Source organism: Corvus moneduloides, chromosome Z (genome assembly GCF_009650955.1).
Source record: "Corvus moneduloides isolate bCorMon1 chromosome Z, bCorMon1.pri, whole genome shotgun sequence".
Classification (NCBI taxonomy): domain Eukaryota; kingdom Metazoa; phylum Chordata; class Aves; order Passeriformes; family Corvidae; genus Corvus; species Corvus moneduloides.
The window spans coordinates 73,948,843-73,965,528 of record NC_045511.1 but is presented as its reverse complement, the minus strand read 5'-3'; the positions used below and the strand labels follow the sequence as shown (position 1 = coordinate 73,965,528).

Below are 16,686 nucleotides of genomic sequence, written 5' to 3'. Positions count from 1 at the left end.
ATGTCTCTCCATGTTTTGAGGCTTTGCTGGGCAGGAGCTGGCTTAATCATGATTTTTTCCCCTAAGGTTTCCTTCAGATTTTTCAATGCACAACATTGTGATGGGTCTTCTCGCTGTCTTCATGCTATCAGGAAATGAGGATTGGAGGAAATTGCTCAGATTCTCCTTCACACAGAGAAACACATCCTCAGGCTTTTTTTCTCTGATGCTTTCATGCGGAGGTCACCTTTCTAGATATTTTTCTTTGGTTAAAGACCACAGGATTTTGGAGGTTGATCAGTTGGCCAAGTAAATAGTGTATATAAGCATATATTTATAGATTCCTGAAAGCATTTGGAGGTAAGTGCTTGCAGCTTGAGGCTGCTCAGGTTCTTCCAGAGGGTATCATGAAATGTCTCTTTTTTTCCTAGGTGCTGATGCCTAATTTTTTGGGATTTTTAACATCTCATTTTCAAGAGCATTCCTTCTTTTGGATGTGTTTTAAATTAAGATGGAATATTTCTCTCCACTCACTAGGTTGCATTAAAGTGATACTGGCAAGCGTTTAGTAGGTTCCTCAGAGCATCATAACATACGTAATTTCTCTTGGAAAAAGCAAAACAGTTTTCACAGCTGTCTTTTTGGTGTCATAAAATATTCTTTTTTCCTGAAAACTTACAGCAACATTCTTACTGTGATTTTAATGTCATTATGGAAACCTGAGATCTTTAAAGTGAGATAGCAGTTGAGCAGGAATTTGTGTGCTTTGTTTTTAACCCACCTTTTAATCTGAAGCGATTTTGAGTAGACCCAAAGCAGGCCTCGGATCTTTTCCCACCCGCTGAAAAATACACGTCTGCTGCACAGTAGATGCAGCTCCTCAATAAGTTCAAAATACATCCTGAAATGCATGAGGGGGATACCAGGGTGCAGTGCTGCTGAGTTTGAAGGCACAGCTCCATGGGAAGGTGTGAGTAATGTCCCTACATTGGTTACTCTGAGGGATTTAAGAACAAATATGGAAAGCTGTTAAGTGGCAGGATGGGGACCAGTGAATGTGAATCAGAACACGATCCCAGATGTGCAAAAAACCAGAAAGATTTGAGGATTCCAGTGATGGGTGATGAACTTGAGATCCGGCTTAAACGTTAAAATCAATGCCGTTGTTTTATTTTTGCTGTGGAAGAAATGTTTTAATGTGTAATCTAATATGCTGTGCAAGGATATTGCTTTATCAACTGTGCATTTCTTAAGTTCTGGTTGCTGATGCGTCACCCAAATTACTAAGATACTCTGGTTGTCTCCATCTTTCAGAAGAGGGCCATGGAACATACCATTCAGGTATGTTTAATCTTATATTTTGACAAATACAGAGGTTAACTGCTTTTGGTTTTGGGGTTTTGTTTGTTTGTTTCTGCTGTTGTTGTGGTGTTTTGGTTTTCCTTTTTTCCCCCCTGAGGTGATATTCTTTGATGCATTTTTCAGTCTCTGCACAGGTCTAAATCAGCCATTGAAGAAAAATTGAAAATTTGCCCACTGACCTTTGGTTATTTGGGTCAGATCCCAAATATCCATCCCCTATATGGACTGTATGCAGAGTGCTTGTGGCTCTCTGACAGAGAGCTGTGAATCTCTCCTCTTACTTCTGGGGAGGTCAGCCCAGTGCTGGCACTACGGCGTGCCCTGCAGACACACTGCCCTTGAACGTGGCATGTGCAATCCAAGAACAACGCTGAGATTTAAGATCAGGACCTTTATGGGAGGGCCTCTTACACCCTAGAAAACCAAACAACATTGCAGTAGTTTGAGCTGGAGTGAGAATGGTGGTGTTTTAATGGTTTGTTTGTTTATTTGTTTGGGGGTTTTTTGTTGTTTTTTTTTTTCCTGGGTTTCCTCCCTATGAGACTGAAACCTCTTCAGAGAATTATATTCTTGTTAATGGTGTTTTTTGCTGTAGTTCTGCCCACACAGACTGAAGTTCACCTTGCTATTACAATACTAGCTGAAGAACTTTTATTTAAAAAAAACCTAAAAACCAGCCAAAACAACGCAAGACAATTCTACTTCCCAAAAAAATCCCAAACAAACAAAGAAACAAATAAGAAAAACCCGAAAACCCATTGGTTTTTAAAGAAGCTCCAGAGAGAAGATCTTAATGCATGCCATGGTGATGACATGGATGTTTCTCCTAATTAGGCATAAATTTCTTCGTTCAGACAATGGCTTTCAATTGGTTTTGGTTTGGAGCACACAGAACCTTTTCTTGGTGCAAGCTCTAACAGAAAGAATAAGCACTGATACCTTGTTCTCCAGTATTTAAATATGCTTTTCTTAATCACTTTTCTCACACCTATTAGACATAGCCTATGAACCACTACTTTAAAAATATGTAAACAATTACTTGATTTCCTTTCATATTTTCACTAGCTTCATACCAGGTTATGTTGATGAGAAACTTAAGATGTCATGTTTACAATTTTCTTCTGTAATTAAAAATACTATTTTGTTGCAAGAGGAAAACTAAAAATTCAATTGTGTGTGCTTAAGATTGTGAAGAATATGAGGACATAATGGGGTGCTGGAAAGGGAAAGTAGGGCAACTGCAAGTGGAAACGGATAAAAATATGATTATTCCAATCCAGTAACCTTTATAACAAATTTGTTAGTGTTGTGAACTTTGACTTAAAAGAGGACTGACTTTTATGAAGACCGATAAAAGGATGATTAAAAAGAGAGTTGACAAGTAGATGACTATTGTTCAACCTAGATGTCTGGACATCTGGCAGATGTTCCTCTGGGCCCCAAGGAATAGGCAAGTTTAATTTTAGCCTTAAAAAGGAAATGGGAAGAACTTAAGTCTTATAATAGTACAACTTACAGTTTGAGGGAGGTTACTTCAGAAGAGCTCAAAAGATGTCTCTTGAAATCTGGAACTCACAGAAACCCAGTGTAAATCATCTTTTCTTATTGGGTTTTCCCGTTATTCCAAGCAACATGTGTGGAGTTACAATATAAATTGAGATTACCTCAGTTTACTGTAACACTTTCTCTGTGTGGTGTTGTGGATAATTTCCTTAATTGGGCAGAACAACACTGCTTTGAAGTAAGAAACCGCATAAAAAGGACTTAAAAGTGTGAAATTGGTGAATAGTTGTGTACTGTTTATTAACTAATATTGTCCCATGTTGAAGCTTCACCAGGCAAACTTAGGGACAAATGCAAAAGTCCCCAGTGAAATAGTGATCTGAAGAAGCTGCTAATAGAGGAAGGAGGTCCTGTTTTTCACAGATCAGGAAAGGTCTACGAAGGCCAAGACGTCTGTGTCCTTTCATGTGTCTTTTTTTTCCATATATTTTGTTACAGTTCCAATCCATTGTAGGAGAAAAATAATGGAAATTCTCCTTTAACATCATATGTTTCTCTATTTTGACTCTTAACAGATATTTCTCTACTTTAAAGATTATATATTTTTGTGAACTTGTTCTGGATGAATATGGTCTGCTACCTGTGCCAGAACTGTATGATTTGCTTAAGGTGCATTCTTGATCCAAGATGTGTTCAAGTATGAACTTCTAATTGCTGGCTTCAGCAGAGATGTTGAACTTCATCAGTTCAAATGCTTGCTTGCTTGTCAAACAGTTGCTTCACTCTAGAACACTAAATAACCAAGAAATCTGTGGGCCCATAGGAGGTGAGCAGGAGGTCTGCTAAGTGTTAGTTGAGGAGAGAATGAGAAATGCCATCTTACTCTTCAGAGAGTGAGAATAATTTTTGAGGGGGGGAAAAAAAAATAGGACTGTGATGGGAGTGAAGGTTGCTTAGACATCTGACTTCTCAGAGAGAGGAACTCTTAATTGTTTAATCAAGAGGTGCTGGAGAAGGTGGTGTGATGCAAGTCCTCAGCTGCTGGCAGAGACACAGTTAACATTGTAAACGGTTGAACTTCAGCATGGCACTTCTCCAAATGAGTTGACTGTTGAAAATAAAATGTTCCAGAAGAACTGGGAGAACAGGAAAGAAGTTAAAATAGCATGGTTTGTATGCCAGTGCTGAAAGAAGAAAAGGGGGGAGGAAGGGAGATAGATCGACTTATGATAATTATCTTGTTGGTTGTAGCAAAAAAAAAGGGCATCAGTAGAAGTTTCCAAACTAAGAGGACCAGGTTTAATAGAATGTGCTCTTCATTTTTGTCCTGAGTTTTGGAAGTACTCTTCTGCTCTCAGGTTGTGCTTGGGAAGTTCAGCACATAGGTAAATACAAAAGCACTGAGACTGTTTTTGGGTTCTATTCCGTTTTTTTCTTTTAACTTTAAAAACAATGCCAAAGAACTAAAAAGTCTGCCCCTCATCTCTTGAGCTTTATTGAGCCGTGCCAGGAGTTGCAGCACAAATACATCTCTAAAGGGATTTGAAGGAGAGGAGAGAGTCTGAGATGACGAAAGGGGAATCTTTGTGTCTAGTGCCTTATAGTTGAATACAATTTTAGGTACAAATGTAATTTTTTTTTTTTTTTTTCCTGTGCTCTTTTCAGCTCTCTGGGAGTTGAAGATCTTGGTACAGTTGCTTTGGTCAGCTTGAGGCAACATATGTTACTGCAGTAACTCAAAATATCCTGGCCTAATCAATACTTGAAGGAACTATTCTTTGAGCAATGTTTGGGAAAGAGCTTTCCCTTATCATTGGTTTTGACTGCTCTGTAGCAGTCATTTCTGGAGATCCGTTGGTTTTCAGGACATCTGTTCCAGACCTAGCAGCAGTGCTGTATATTATATTTTACCTTGATCAAAAGTCTCATCGCTTTTGGCTGGATTTTTTGGTGGTATAATGATGGACCTCCACAGCTGCTGTCTAGGGGAAGTACAGTGGGGTTTTGGCTTGGGCTAAAATCAGCTTCTTAGGTAGAAGATGGTAAGATCCATCAAGAGAAGCAATTAATTTAGTTTAGTTTAGCTGGCAATTGAAGGAAGATGGAAACAGGAGATCTCAGGATGTTCAGGAATTGTTCTTGAGTGGAGTCAAACGCAATTTCTTTAAGAATACTTGTTTAATAATGTCAGCATAAAGAGCTGTAGGCACAGCATCAATGTACTGAGTGGTTACGAAGGATTTATTTAGAGCTTATTAGGGTAGAAATCATTGCAAGGCCAGTGTGTGTTTAGGACGAATAATTCTGAGAAAGCACTTGATTCACTGGGCTACTTCTATTAGTTTTGAACCAGTTATATTAAGTATTCAGTTCCTGAAGTGTGTCACTTGTTACTTCCTGGTGGAAAATAAGACCTTCTAATTGGGATTATGTGTGAAGAAGCTAAGTGCTTGCATTATGTGGCTGTGTTTTTCCTTCTCCTTCCAGTTCCAGGAATATGCAATTAATAACTTGATAGTCATTTAGATAATGGGTGCTCAGCAGCCCTGGATGGTGTATTTGCAGCACTTGTTACAGATGCAGGCTCTATGCTGACCTGAAGATTAGGAAGTAGGATGTTCATCAGTGGCATTACTGTTGCTATTAAAAAGGCCTGGAAAGGGGCCTGAGAACCCCAGCTGCTGTCATGGTGTGGAGGAAGTCAGGCCTTCAAAGGATACAAGGATTAGAGCGTCAGGAAAAGTAAATGGTAGCATCAGCACAAGTAGAAAATAGGCAGAGCTATTCAGCAAACAGAAAAAAAGTAGGCTAAAGCATGCCGTAATTATGTGCAGTGGAAACTTGCTGCTAACAGAGCAATGGCATGGGGTAGAGAGGCAGGAGAGAACGATTTTTCAAGACAAAACAAAGCAGACATTGCAGAGAATGATATAGGAAGACTGAGGATTCAGTGTGCTCGTGATAATGTGAAAGAGAAGACTTTGTTTTGAAAGATGCTAAAAATGGAATCTTCTGATGCACATGTGGTCAGTGTTTCCGTGGCCTGGTAGGACAATGGGGGCTTCTTTTGCATTGCTCGGATGAGCAAACCCTTCCTTTCCGCCTGCAGCTCTTAGGTTCAAACAGTGGCTTGGGGTGGTATTGGTGGCTGCTGCGGAAAGAAGGCATCACAGGATATTCCTTTTGGGAAGAAGATGGGTCATCCTGGGTTGGACTGTTGTCATGCAAATGCTTCAAAGCACAATGGCCACTTATCACAGGAGCCAGGCAAACACATTCCTCCCACACACTGTCCCCAGACCTCTCAAAGAAAAGAGCAGGATGGGGGCATGTGACGCTTGGAACCTGTGCTCCAGCAGACACACTTTTTTAAAATTTTCTCCGTATTTGTCAAATAAACAGCAAAGCTAAGGGGAGACTACTTGTGCTGGAAGATTCTGGTCCAGCATGATGGTGATGTGGAGGGTGGTCCATTTACCTTCTAATGACTGACATGCTGGAGAATTCAACTGAGTGTGCAGCTGGGAAAGGGATCATTAATAAAGGCCTTGCTGTGGCCCAAAAGTCAGAATTCAGCTGGCTGATGCTGCTGAAAAGGGTTTGTTTTTTTCCTTTCTGCCTCCCTCTTGTTGATATTAGGGCAGCTGAAATAGATCCTAGGTCAGAAATTCCAGAAGGATTGGTGAAAGTGGTTTATGTCAGTGGTGATTGTTTAACAACTTTTTTGTCATTTCCTTTTTTTTTTTTTTTTTTTTTTTTAATTTTTAGTTTTCATGTTTTTGTTAAACAAACTGATAACTGCAGTCTGGGATAAACTTGGAACAGCCTGAGGAGTGCTGGTCTTGAGGGGGCTGCAGTGAGTCAAGGATGAGTACTCATCTCTAGTTGAGCAAACTGCTTCTGGAGAGAACTTAAGAGGCCCATGGATGTTTATTTATTTTAACTCAGACTTGGATTCTTCAGTTCTAGTCAGACTCAGCTAGATTTGTGGACATGTGGCTCTTTGTAAGGAGACCAAAGATTTGCTGTCTAGCCCTTGAAATCTTGCTCTTAATTTTTTTTGTTCCTTCAACCATCTATCCCCCTACCCAGTAAAATAGGCATAATTAGGATTTAACAGCCATATTGGAAATTAAGACCCTGGTGCTGGATTCTGTTGCTGTGTGTGTTAAAACAAACCAAGATAAGAAAAGAAAAGCCTCCTTTCATGAGTGGTTCTGGTGTGTGAGACTGGAGCAAACCTGCTCTGCTCTTGGCAGGCGCTTGAGAGATGAGATGTGGTTACCTGCCACCTTGTTTCTGTGTCACTGCTGTAATTCTGACTGATCCTGTCTTCTCAAGTGTGTTGTTGCTTGCGGTGAGTATGGACAAATATATATATTCACAGTACCTGCTTAGTTGGTGATGCAGCAAAGTTTGGAAGGCACGGTGGCCAACGGAGTCATCTTCTTGTTTTCTTCTGTGTTGTGAGACAAGTGGCGCTGTGAAAACAAATAAATAAATAAAACTTCAGTGTGAAGAAATTTGGAATTATTTCTCTCAGTATTTGATTGGGAGCTCTGATTTTGCATTTCAGTTTTTCCCCTCCCTTCTGTCTACAGCTGGGTGGCTCTGGCTCCTGGATGTGGGACCTCCAGGACTGGCGGGCTCTGAAGCCTTGCTTCTATCCTGCTCAGCTTCTAAATAGCTTGACAAGTATAAAAAAATGTAACAAATGGCTGATGGAAAATTGAGAGCAGCCAGACAGCTCTCAGCCTAGTTAATTAGCTCCTTGACTGCTGAATTGTTCCTGCCCCGTCATATGGCTGTGGCTTGCAGCCCTGCGAGAAAGGGTTTGGGTTCCCGGCCAGGAGTGCATCCCAAAAGTTGAATTAATGTAACTTCAAGTCAGTGTGGACAGGTTTCTTTTGGTCTAAATGACCTTTTATCTTTGCTGGGGGAGGGCAGTGGGGAGAAAGCGTATCAGCTTTCAGCTCTGTCAGGTCACCTAGAGGCCAAGTTCTCTTGTCTGTGATCAAGCAGATGGTGTGAAACAGCCCAGTGTGCAACAGCACCAGGGCCTGGGCAGAGGAGCACTCCAGCAGCCCTTCTGTAGGTAAATGTGACCCAAGGCCACATTCTTCTCAGCATAGATGGTGAATGGCACCTCGGGGCTTGCAGGATGGGTGTGTTTAACCCTTCAGTGGCCCTGGCTCCTGGTGTGTTCCCATCCTGGTAGGTTTGAGAAGAAGCTGTTGTTGCTCAAGAGCATGCGGGTTTCTCCTGCCAGAACACCCCGTGCATGTGTGAGACCTGAAATCTCTGGCTCCAAGGACATAACTATTACTCACTGGGACCGCTGAGAGAGTGAGTCAGTGTGTTTGGGTCTTTGCATGAATAAATGAGTAAACCTGAATTATTCTAAAAGGATCAGATTGCAGAGGTGATAAAGTACTACTATGAATTTTCCATTCCACACCCTCTACAAATGTGCTGCTCTCCTCCCACCGTGGGGCAGGGGCTGGGGGGTAGACGAGATTTTCAGTGTGTTGTTCTCCCAAGCAACCACATAAAAAAACTGCTGAGGCTGTACTCAGAAAATGTCTTTCAGACAGTCAGAAGCTGCTTGGCAAGGTGTCAGGCAGGTTGACCAAAGGTTGCACGAGTTGTGCTCCTGCAAAATGAACATGGAATGGTCATTGCCCTCCATGGTTCTTCAGTGCTTCCACAGGTTCACCAGTGGTGCACAGGAATATAGTTTGCTTGCTGGTATTCTGGTCTTATCTCTGAAGATATTTATTTTAAGAATTCGTGTCTACATAGGTTTGTTAATACTGTACTGTAATATCAGATGGGCTGCTGAGACCTCAAGGGGGTGAGGAATCTATTTTTAGTGTGTTTGAAGGGTAGATGATGTTTCAGGTTGTGGAATGACTTTCTAGGGGGCCTGTCACCATATACTGAAGTTTTGTATGTCATAGCAGTGGAGGCCAGTCATATGATGATGAGTTAGTAACTTAAATGGGACATTAAAAAAAAAAATCTTGCTCTTTGGGGAAATTTTAAAGATAGATGGAGCTAAAATGTCACACAGCCTGTTCTCATGCTTGTTTCCTTGATGTGCTGAAGACATCTAATCCTCTTTACAGGTGAATTAAGCAGTCTGCTTATGAGCTGAAGGCAATACCTGCTGATCTGTTGACATCCAGATTGGAGGGTTATTCATGTCTCAGTAAGACTTTTAGTAATGGATGACCACAAGAACATTTTAGCTGCCCAGGTGGTGTGAAGAAGTGAGTCACATGTAGGAAGTTGGAGAGTGGCAGTGCCGTCCTCTTTGAGTGTTTGACACCCCAGCCTGCAGAGATTTGGAGCTTTAGGTTGATGATTTCCAGTCTCAGACAAATTTATGCGAGCAGCAATCTGAGCAGTGAATCCAGTCGTGCTCTCGAAGCACTGCACTGTGGTGGTAGCCATGAAGAACAGATTTTAATGATTTGTTATAGTTAGATTTTATGTGGATTTGCTTCCTATTTCCTTTGGAAGACAGCAAAACTGCAACTTTTACAGGATTCTTCTTACATTCCTGGGATTTTGTTGAGTGTGCAGGCATGTGCGCTTTATTTATTTATTTCATAACTGCTCACTGCCACTTTTAGGAATGTTAACAAAGGCTTTTTAAGAGGTCAGGCCTCACCACTGCTGCATTTTCATGTTACCGTATTGCATTTGGTAGATAATAGATGATGGGAGCTAAAGCCCTTGTGCTCTAAGAGCTCATTCATGTGAATAGTCGCTGTGCTCTGATTCTGAGTTTTCACTGCAGCTACTTGTGTGAGTAAACATTTGAAGATCAGATCCTTCGCTGCGTGGAGTAATTCTTGTGGAGCTTTCAGGGAGGCGTTTGAAAATTACATCTTGAATTGAGGATGCCCTTAACTTTCAACAGCTTCCACCTACATACATGAGATGCTCATTTGTGGTTGCATGTGAGGGCATGGCTGTAGCAGATTTGCAAGATTCAGCGGAAGCATATGCATGAGATAATTCTTTCACTTTCATTCATGTGCTCCTTCTTTCATTCTCACTCTTTCTATTTTGACAGTAGGAGCATGAATGTTATAAATACTCAACTTTGACTTCAATTAGTGCTGGCGTGTCCCTGAAGTACGATTTCATGTGACTTTGCAGATGTTCTAGTGAGAACATTCCTGTTGGTGTGATTCCTGTGGATGATGTTCATGCATTCTGGAGTCCCATCATTAACTGTGGTGGTTTTGGAAGCCCTCATTTTGCCTCATTTTTTTCTTCTTAATTAAGGGATTGGCTTGAATAGATACTAATATGGTAATGGCTTGTTGAAGACAAAAGTGTTTTGGATCAGGAAAAAGGCAACCTAGGTCCTTCCACAATGACAGGAGCGTGTACCTTTGCGTGTGTGTACATAATGCAAGTTCCCATCCATGTGGTTCATGCTGCTGTGGTGGCTCATCTGGAAGATCATTTAAATATTTACTCCAAAAGATCTTGTTCTCTGTTGGTGTGAAGCAGCGTTTCCAGTTATTTTTAGGCCATTTCCATCTTAGCAACCCTGTTGGAGATAAACCAGATACAAGTGCTCCAAACCATCCCTGCGTTTTGGTAGAAATTAATAAAATAAAGTTTAATGGTTTGGTCCCAAGGGGAGAGCAGACCATCTGGTTAACAGAAGGTTAGGCAAAGCAGTACAGCGCTGAGAGTGCCATAAACCAGCCTGGAATATCTGGTGGTGTGTCCAGTTGCTGCATGTATTAAGTGTTGAAATGGTGCTCTGGGATCTGCAGAGCCAGCAGTTCTGTTACCACTGCTGTGACGCAGGAGATAATTCTGTTGGGCAAGCATCAGCATGGGGGTGGATCTACAGCACAGGATGTGTAATGTCAACATGAAGCATGGGAGCTGGCAGTAAGAAGGAAAGCAGCCATTTCATGCCAGTGCAGGAAGCCCAAATAGATTTTTTTCCCCCCTCTGCATCTTGTCCTTTTGTGCTGCTTTCATAGTTGGTATTAAACGACTACCTTCAGCTTTGTCATCTGAAAACTTCAGCCCAGCAGGGCTCCATTTCTTCCTCTCTTTCTGAACCTGTGGGGGCTTTTTTCCTTGGTTTTGTTTTGGGGGTTTTTTTTGGGTTTTTGTGTGTATGTTTCTTTTTAAAAAAAACAAACCAAACACAAAGCAATGAAGTGCACTCCAGAGGCATGTCAGATGGATTATAAAAGGGGCTGGGGGGAGGCTGAAGGGCTAAGCAGAGCTGGAGAAAGAGAAGCGTTCAGTCATGTGCAAGTCCTGAGCTTCCGATGAAGCTCCACTGTAGATCCTTTTGGCTTTAGTGCAGACACAGTTTGTTCAAAAGCTGTAACCATTTGGGAGCGTTGAACTGCAGCTGCGAAATGCAGAAGGTATGGAATGCTGTGATACTGTGTAGACCTTGAAACGCTGTAATTACTCAGAAACTCTAGGAAGCTACTGTAACTGTTCCTGCTTTCTTTTTAGCAGAAATGCACTTTTAGAATGCCTTTGTCCTATTTGGCTAAAGCCATGACACCTTTTTTTTTTTTTTTTTTTTTTTTTTTTTTTAAGAGCCAAATCTTGTTACATGTCTATCTAAATCTGCAGAAAGAAGATTTCTAAATAAGCTTGCTAAGCATTCAATGGACTTAAAAAATCTGGTGGTATGTCTTCTGTCAGCTCAGCCACACACTGGTCAACTGGTCTAGGGTTTTTTTCCACCCATACCATTTGGAGATACCTTCCGTAGCTGCAGCTTGGGAAACTCCAGAATACCAGAGCTTGCTTCTTGATGGACACAGCAGAGCTGAACTTCATAATCAGAGCTCTCATGGTTTCCATTGCCTGTTCAGCAGGATCTTCAGAGAATATATTACAGATCCCCTTGAATGAATCCTTGTCTTAGACACCGTTCTGTGGCAGCCCTGCAGAAGCATGACTTCCTTCATGTGTTCCTAAGAACTGGAGTGGGAGTGTGGGAGTAGTCAGCCCACAGGTATGTTTTCCCAGTTGCAACTTGGTGATGGGAGGAGGGAATGCACATAAAACATGGCTTGTGTGTGAAGACTGTTTGTTCTGTTCTGCAGTAACTCCATCCTTAAAACTGCCCCACTGGCCCCATTCAGATTTTTTGGTTGGAGCTATGGGACTCTGGCACTTCTGCATAGGGCTCTTGCAAAGAAGTGGCACTGAGGAGTTATCTGAGACTTGAACACCATCTCTCAGGGCAGAACTCTCTCTTGGTTCCATAGATATGCCATGGTGTGGCTGTTTCATCATCACAAGTCTTAGGGATGCAGGCAAATCAAAAGATTTTTTTAAAAATAAAGTATGGCCACCCTGTTCTGTCTATCCACATAATTTCCATTGCAGGTTGTATTTTGTAGTGGCTGGTTGTTTTGTGCCTTTTCTAGTGGCGTTGGAACAGTTTTCAGAACATGCTGGAGGAATGTTCATCAGAGGTTCTTCTTCATATGCAAATGAACAATGCCACCAGATAATTGTCTGCACGTTTTCTCATACACCATCTCTGTACTGCGAAGAAAATGCATTGTCCTTGACTTTTTCCTACTGAAAAAGGTGCTACTTGCTGAAGATAGTTTATTATAAATAACTACTAAGATGATAATCTCACCACAGCATGCTTGGCAGTCTTCCACTGAGTTAGCCTGTTTCAGCAAGGAGCTGTCGCTTAAGATACAAAGCAATCTGCAGGGACATATGATCACACACACTGACTGTTTTCTCAGTCATCATGGATGCCTTATCATTTCCTGTGTCTGTAATTAGGAACTGGAATTATTGTCTGGTAAACCAGCAGGATCCACCACCAGAAAGATGGACCTGAGTTCCCACCTCACAAAGATTTGGTTGCAGAGAAGTTCGCAGTTATGGAGGCTCTAGTAGAAGAATGTCTGTTAGACATGGGCTTTTTGCCTTTTATTTTTGTCACAAGGATAGATGTGAATTACTGGGGAAACTCTTGAGATATATATATATAGATATATATATATATATGTTTACAGCACTCATTCCTATTTTAAATTATGGAGAAATACAAGCCTATCCCTGGTAATGGTGTAGAGAGGATTTTTTTTTTTACTGTTTGCTTTGTTTGGCTAAATAACAGCCTCAGGATCTCTGAATGTTTTGTTTCGTAGAGATACTGTCCAGAAGGAAGACTGTGATAAAGAGATAAGAGACTGTATCCATTTTTTATGAGAGTGTAGAAAACTAATATTAGTATCCCAATATACTTAGTGGGAAGATTTAGCTGTAGTCACATAGCTTGATGGTGTCTTTTTTGAATTTGAAAAGTTCACAGTGCTTTGTGCTATGTGGCTGTTGAGTTACCATGTTATTGCAACAGTTATATGATGGGTATCAGTGGCTGCTGTATGCAAACTTCCTCTCAATGAGGGTGCTGGCAAGTGTTCACCTTTTATTTGTCTAAAAACAACTGGATCAGGCCATCTCTACTGCTTTGTTGACAGTATAATATGAGTCAGAACTTTTTCTAACTTCCATGTTACTCATGGATTCTCCTCTGTGGTGCCTGGTGCTTCTCAGTCCTAAAAACTTGTCTTTCAAGCTTGGGCACCTGCGGTTGCTTAAAAGTGTGGAATGTGATATTTAGTGGAGGCCCTTGGTAAGATTGAGGTGGAACAGATGAAGATATCCGCAATTATGATGGACTTCTTTTTCTACTGGTTTTGGCAGATGATGTTAAATCCATGTATCTCAACGAGATCAATCAGAAAGCAAACATGCTTTCTCAAAGAATTTAGTCAAAGACTGACTTGCAAGGCTTAGTATCAGCCCTTTTTTCTCCCAAACCTTGCAAGAGTTTGGAATTGACTCATCTGGACAGAGAGATGCTAAATCTTTATCTAGTGATGGTATCCTTCCCTACAAACTCTACAGAGGCTCTGCTCTTTCCCTGTGAAGTTGTGGGAGCAGATTAATGATGGAACGGGCTCTGCTCCATAAGATAAGGAAATCATTGGAGCTGGTTCCTGATGTTTGATGTCCCAGGTGTGACCGTGGACTGTTCTTCATATCAAAATCTGACCCAGATGCTTTTACACTTCTAGGACGGCACTTCAGAGTCTGTCATGTCCATAAGTCACCTGCCCTGGGCGACCTTGTGTCTTTAAGGAAAATCCCATGGAACAGTTAGCTTCCACCTTACTGAAGGACACACTCTGAAGAGCCAGCTCATTAGGCAAGCTTTGAAGGGTGTGCTCTGCAGAGCAGCTTCCTGTTTTTTGGTTAATGGTTGACCTAGTTCTATTGCCATATGCCTCCTGGAACGCATTCTAATATAAAATATGTGCTAAAGCAAGACTGGGATAATAGATGGAACGTCAAAGCCTCTATGAGACAGAAATCATATAATGCTGTTGCGTTTTGGACATAGTTACTAAAAATGGCAGTATCTTCATGGAGCTGTATTGATTCTGATGGCAAACTCAGGAATGTTGAACACAGCCACTCATGTAATTTTTTTTTTTTCGCAGGCTGGCCTTGTACAAAAGGTTTGTATCAATAATTCCCCCTGCTCCATATGTGAAGTTAAAGTTAGGTAGTGAAGCATTCAGAGTGATATTACAGCTGTGAGAAAAGATTAGATTAGATTTGGCTAAAGGCAGGAGGATTTTTTCCCTGTGGTAGGTGTTTTTTCCATTGCAACCATTGGATTAGCAAATTTTTTTTCCTTTTTAAATGCTGGCTAGAAGCCAGAAATGGGTATTAGAGCTTTTACCTGATAACAGAGACAGAATACTCACACACATACTTGCACTTAGGCAAAAATATGAGGAATTTGGAGGTAGTAGGTAAAGTTCAACCTCCAGCCTGAACGAGGCTTTGCGACACGCTGAAGTTCTGAAGAACTTGCTGGCTGTGTTTTCTGGTTGATTTGGTTTTCTGCCCTAGGAAGAGGAAGGATGTATGATAACGACTGTTTTCATAAGCAAGTATGGTAGAACAGGGGGAAGGGAAAGCTAAGGCCACGTTTTGTAACCTCTTCAGAGCTCAGCATTCTATCAGTAGATGTGGAGATCTGTTTTTCCTCCGAGTGTGCGGGAAGCTGAACTGCTCACCAGACAGTAATTCCACGGTGTGTGTTCACACAACCTGGCAGTGGCCAACCTTTGTCTCTTCGCTTGCAGATGGCTTGCAAGCAGTCCAGGTGTGAATTCTGGGCAGAGGTATGTCACCACAGCGGTGGGGGGGGCTGGGCCCAGCCTGATTTGTCTGTGTGGGATGCAGTAAGCTGTCAGGACATGCAGGTGCTGCTGATGGGCAGGAGGAGTGCCCAACCTTCAGAGAAGTGGTGGGAGTCACAGTCATCTCTTGCCTCTCTTAAGTCCTTCAACCTGAGCCCGTTTAGGTGCATCTTCTGACTACGGGCTCATTTGTGTGAGGCTGGGAATATTTCGGCAGGTTTGTCTAGGATACATGTAGCAACAGCATTGTGCAGTTTCCCCTTCTTCCTTAAGTGTGCAATACTGAACTGAGTTTTTTTGTAGGAGAGCTGCCTGGTGGAAAACAAAACTGCAACATTTTTAGCAGGACATAATGTGTTGTGTGAGCTGTAAATCATACTGGTCATGAAAAAAAAAAAAGGAGGAAAAAAAAAAATCTCTGCTCTGCGACTGACACAAGCACAGCTATTTGTGCAACCTGATCAGAACAAAGGATAATGCTTCTGCTGCAAGATCAGACAGATCTGACGTTTCAGCAGGCTGAGCAAATGAATGGCGGAAGTGGTCCGCCTCCTCTTATCCATTGTCTCAAAGATGCAGGCTCATGGAGAAGAAAGGGAGTTTGAATAGGGCTTCTGAAGGAATATGCTGCTTTGTGTTCTGTGGGAAGAGAGCAAGGAGGAGTTCTAGAAGTTCTCTGCATTGGCAGGCTGACAAGCTTGTAGCAGGAAAATGTGGCAGTGGACTACTGGTATTGAAGGAGCACTTTCACTTCTGTAGCCTGCATAGAAAATCTGATCTGTAATTAGGAAACTGCTGAAATGTTCCAGGCCTGGAATATGAGACCAAGCCTACCTTGAAGGATACTCAGTGGGTCTTTAAATCCACTGAACTATGATCTCCTAGCTGAGACTTTTTCTATACTTTTCTTTTTGGTTTTTTGTGGTTTTCTTTTTTTTTTTCCCCCCCTTTTGTTCTTTCCCTGTGTCCCCTAAATAGCTTGTCTGTGTTTTCTGGGATACCTCTCAGTTGTGCTCCTGATGGGACTTTTGCATAGGAAGAGCTGGACTGATGAAATTGCTGGGACAGTCAGAACCTTCTCCTTGGGAGATTCTTGTGGTTTGTCTTGCTCCAGCTGTCAGATTAACCCAACTGGGATTTTAGTAGCAATCTCCCTTTTTAAAAGCATAATGAAGCCAAGGAAATGTGAGAAGAGTGAGAGCAGGACAGGAATTTTTGATAAGCTGCATAGAATTGAGGGTTACTTCACATTTCAGAACTATAATATATGACTTCCAGCCTCAAGGGGTATTTCAGCTGAGAAATGAATCCTTCGGAGGGAGGGGTGTAGAATTTATATCAGTAACCCGGCTGGTTAGATCTCTGTGTATTACCTTTTTGCATGGTCACTGGGACTAGAAATTGCTAGCAGTTAGGTGCACCATGATTGGAAGGCTTTCATATGGAACCAGTTTTCTTTAAAATAGAGCATTCCTTGGCTCAGGAATCAACAGCTGTAATTTTTTTTTTTAGCAAACATGCTATTTTCTCTTCTTTGAGTTAATGAAAATTAGATTTGTATCTGTGCTAACACAACTGGTCTTCG

The 16,686-nt window shown here is 41.6% G+C and overlaps 1 protein-coding gene across 6 annotated transcripts in view; it reads left to right on the top strand.

Moving 5' to 3' along the window:
• Positions 1 to 16,686, top strand: part of ZNF462 (zinc finger protein 462) — a 90,063-nt gene that overhangs the window by 1,164 nt on the left and 72,213 nt on the right. The gene's annotated exons all lie outside the window — the stretch shown is intronic.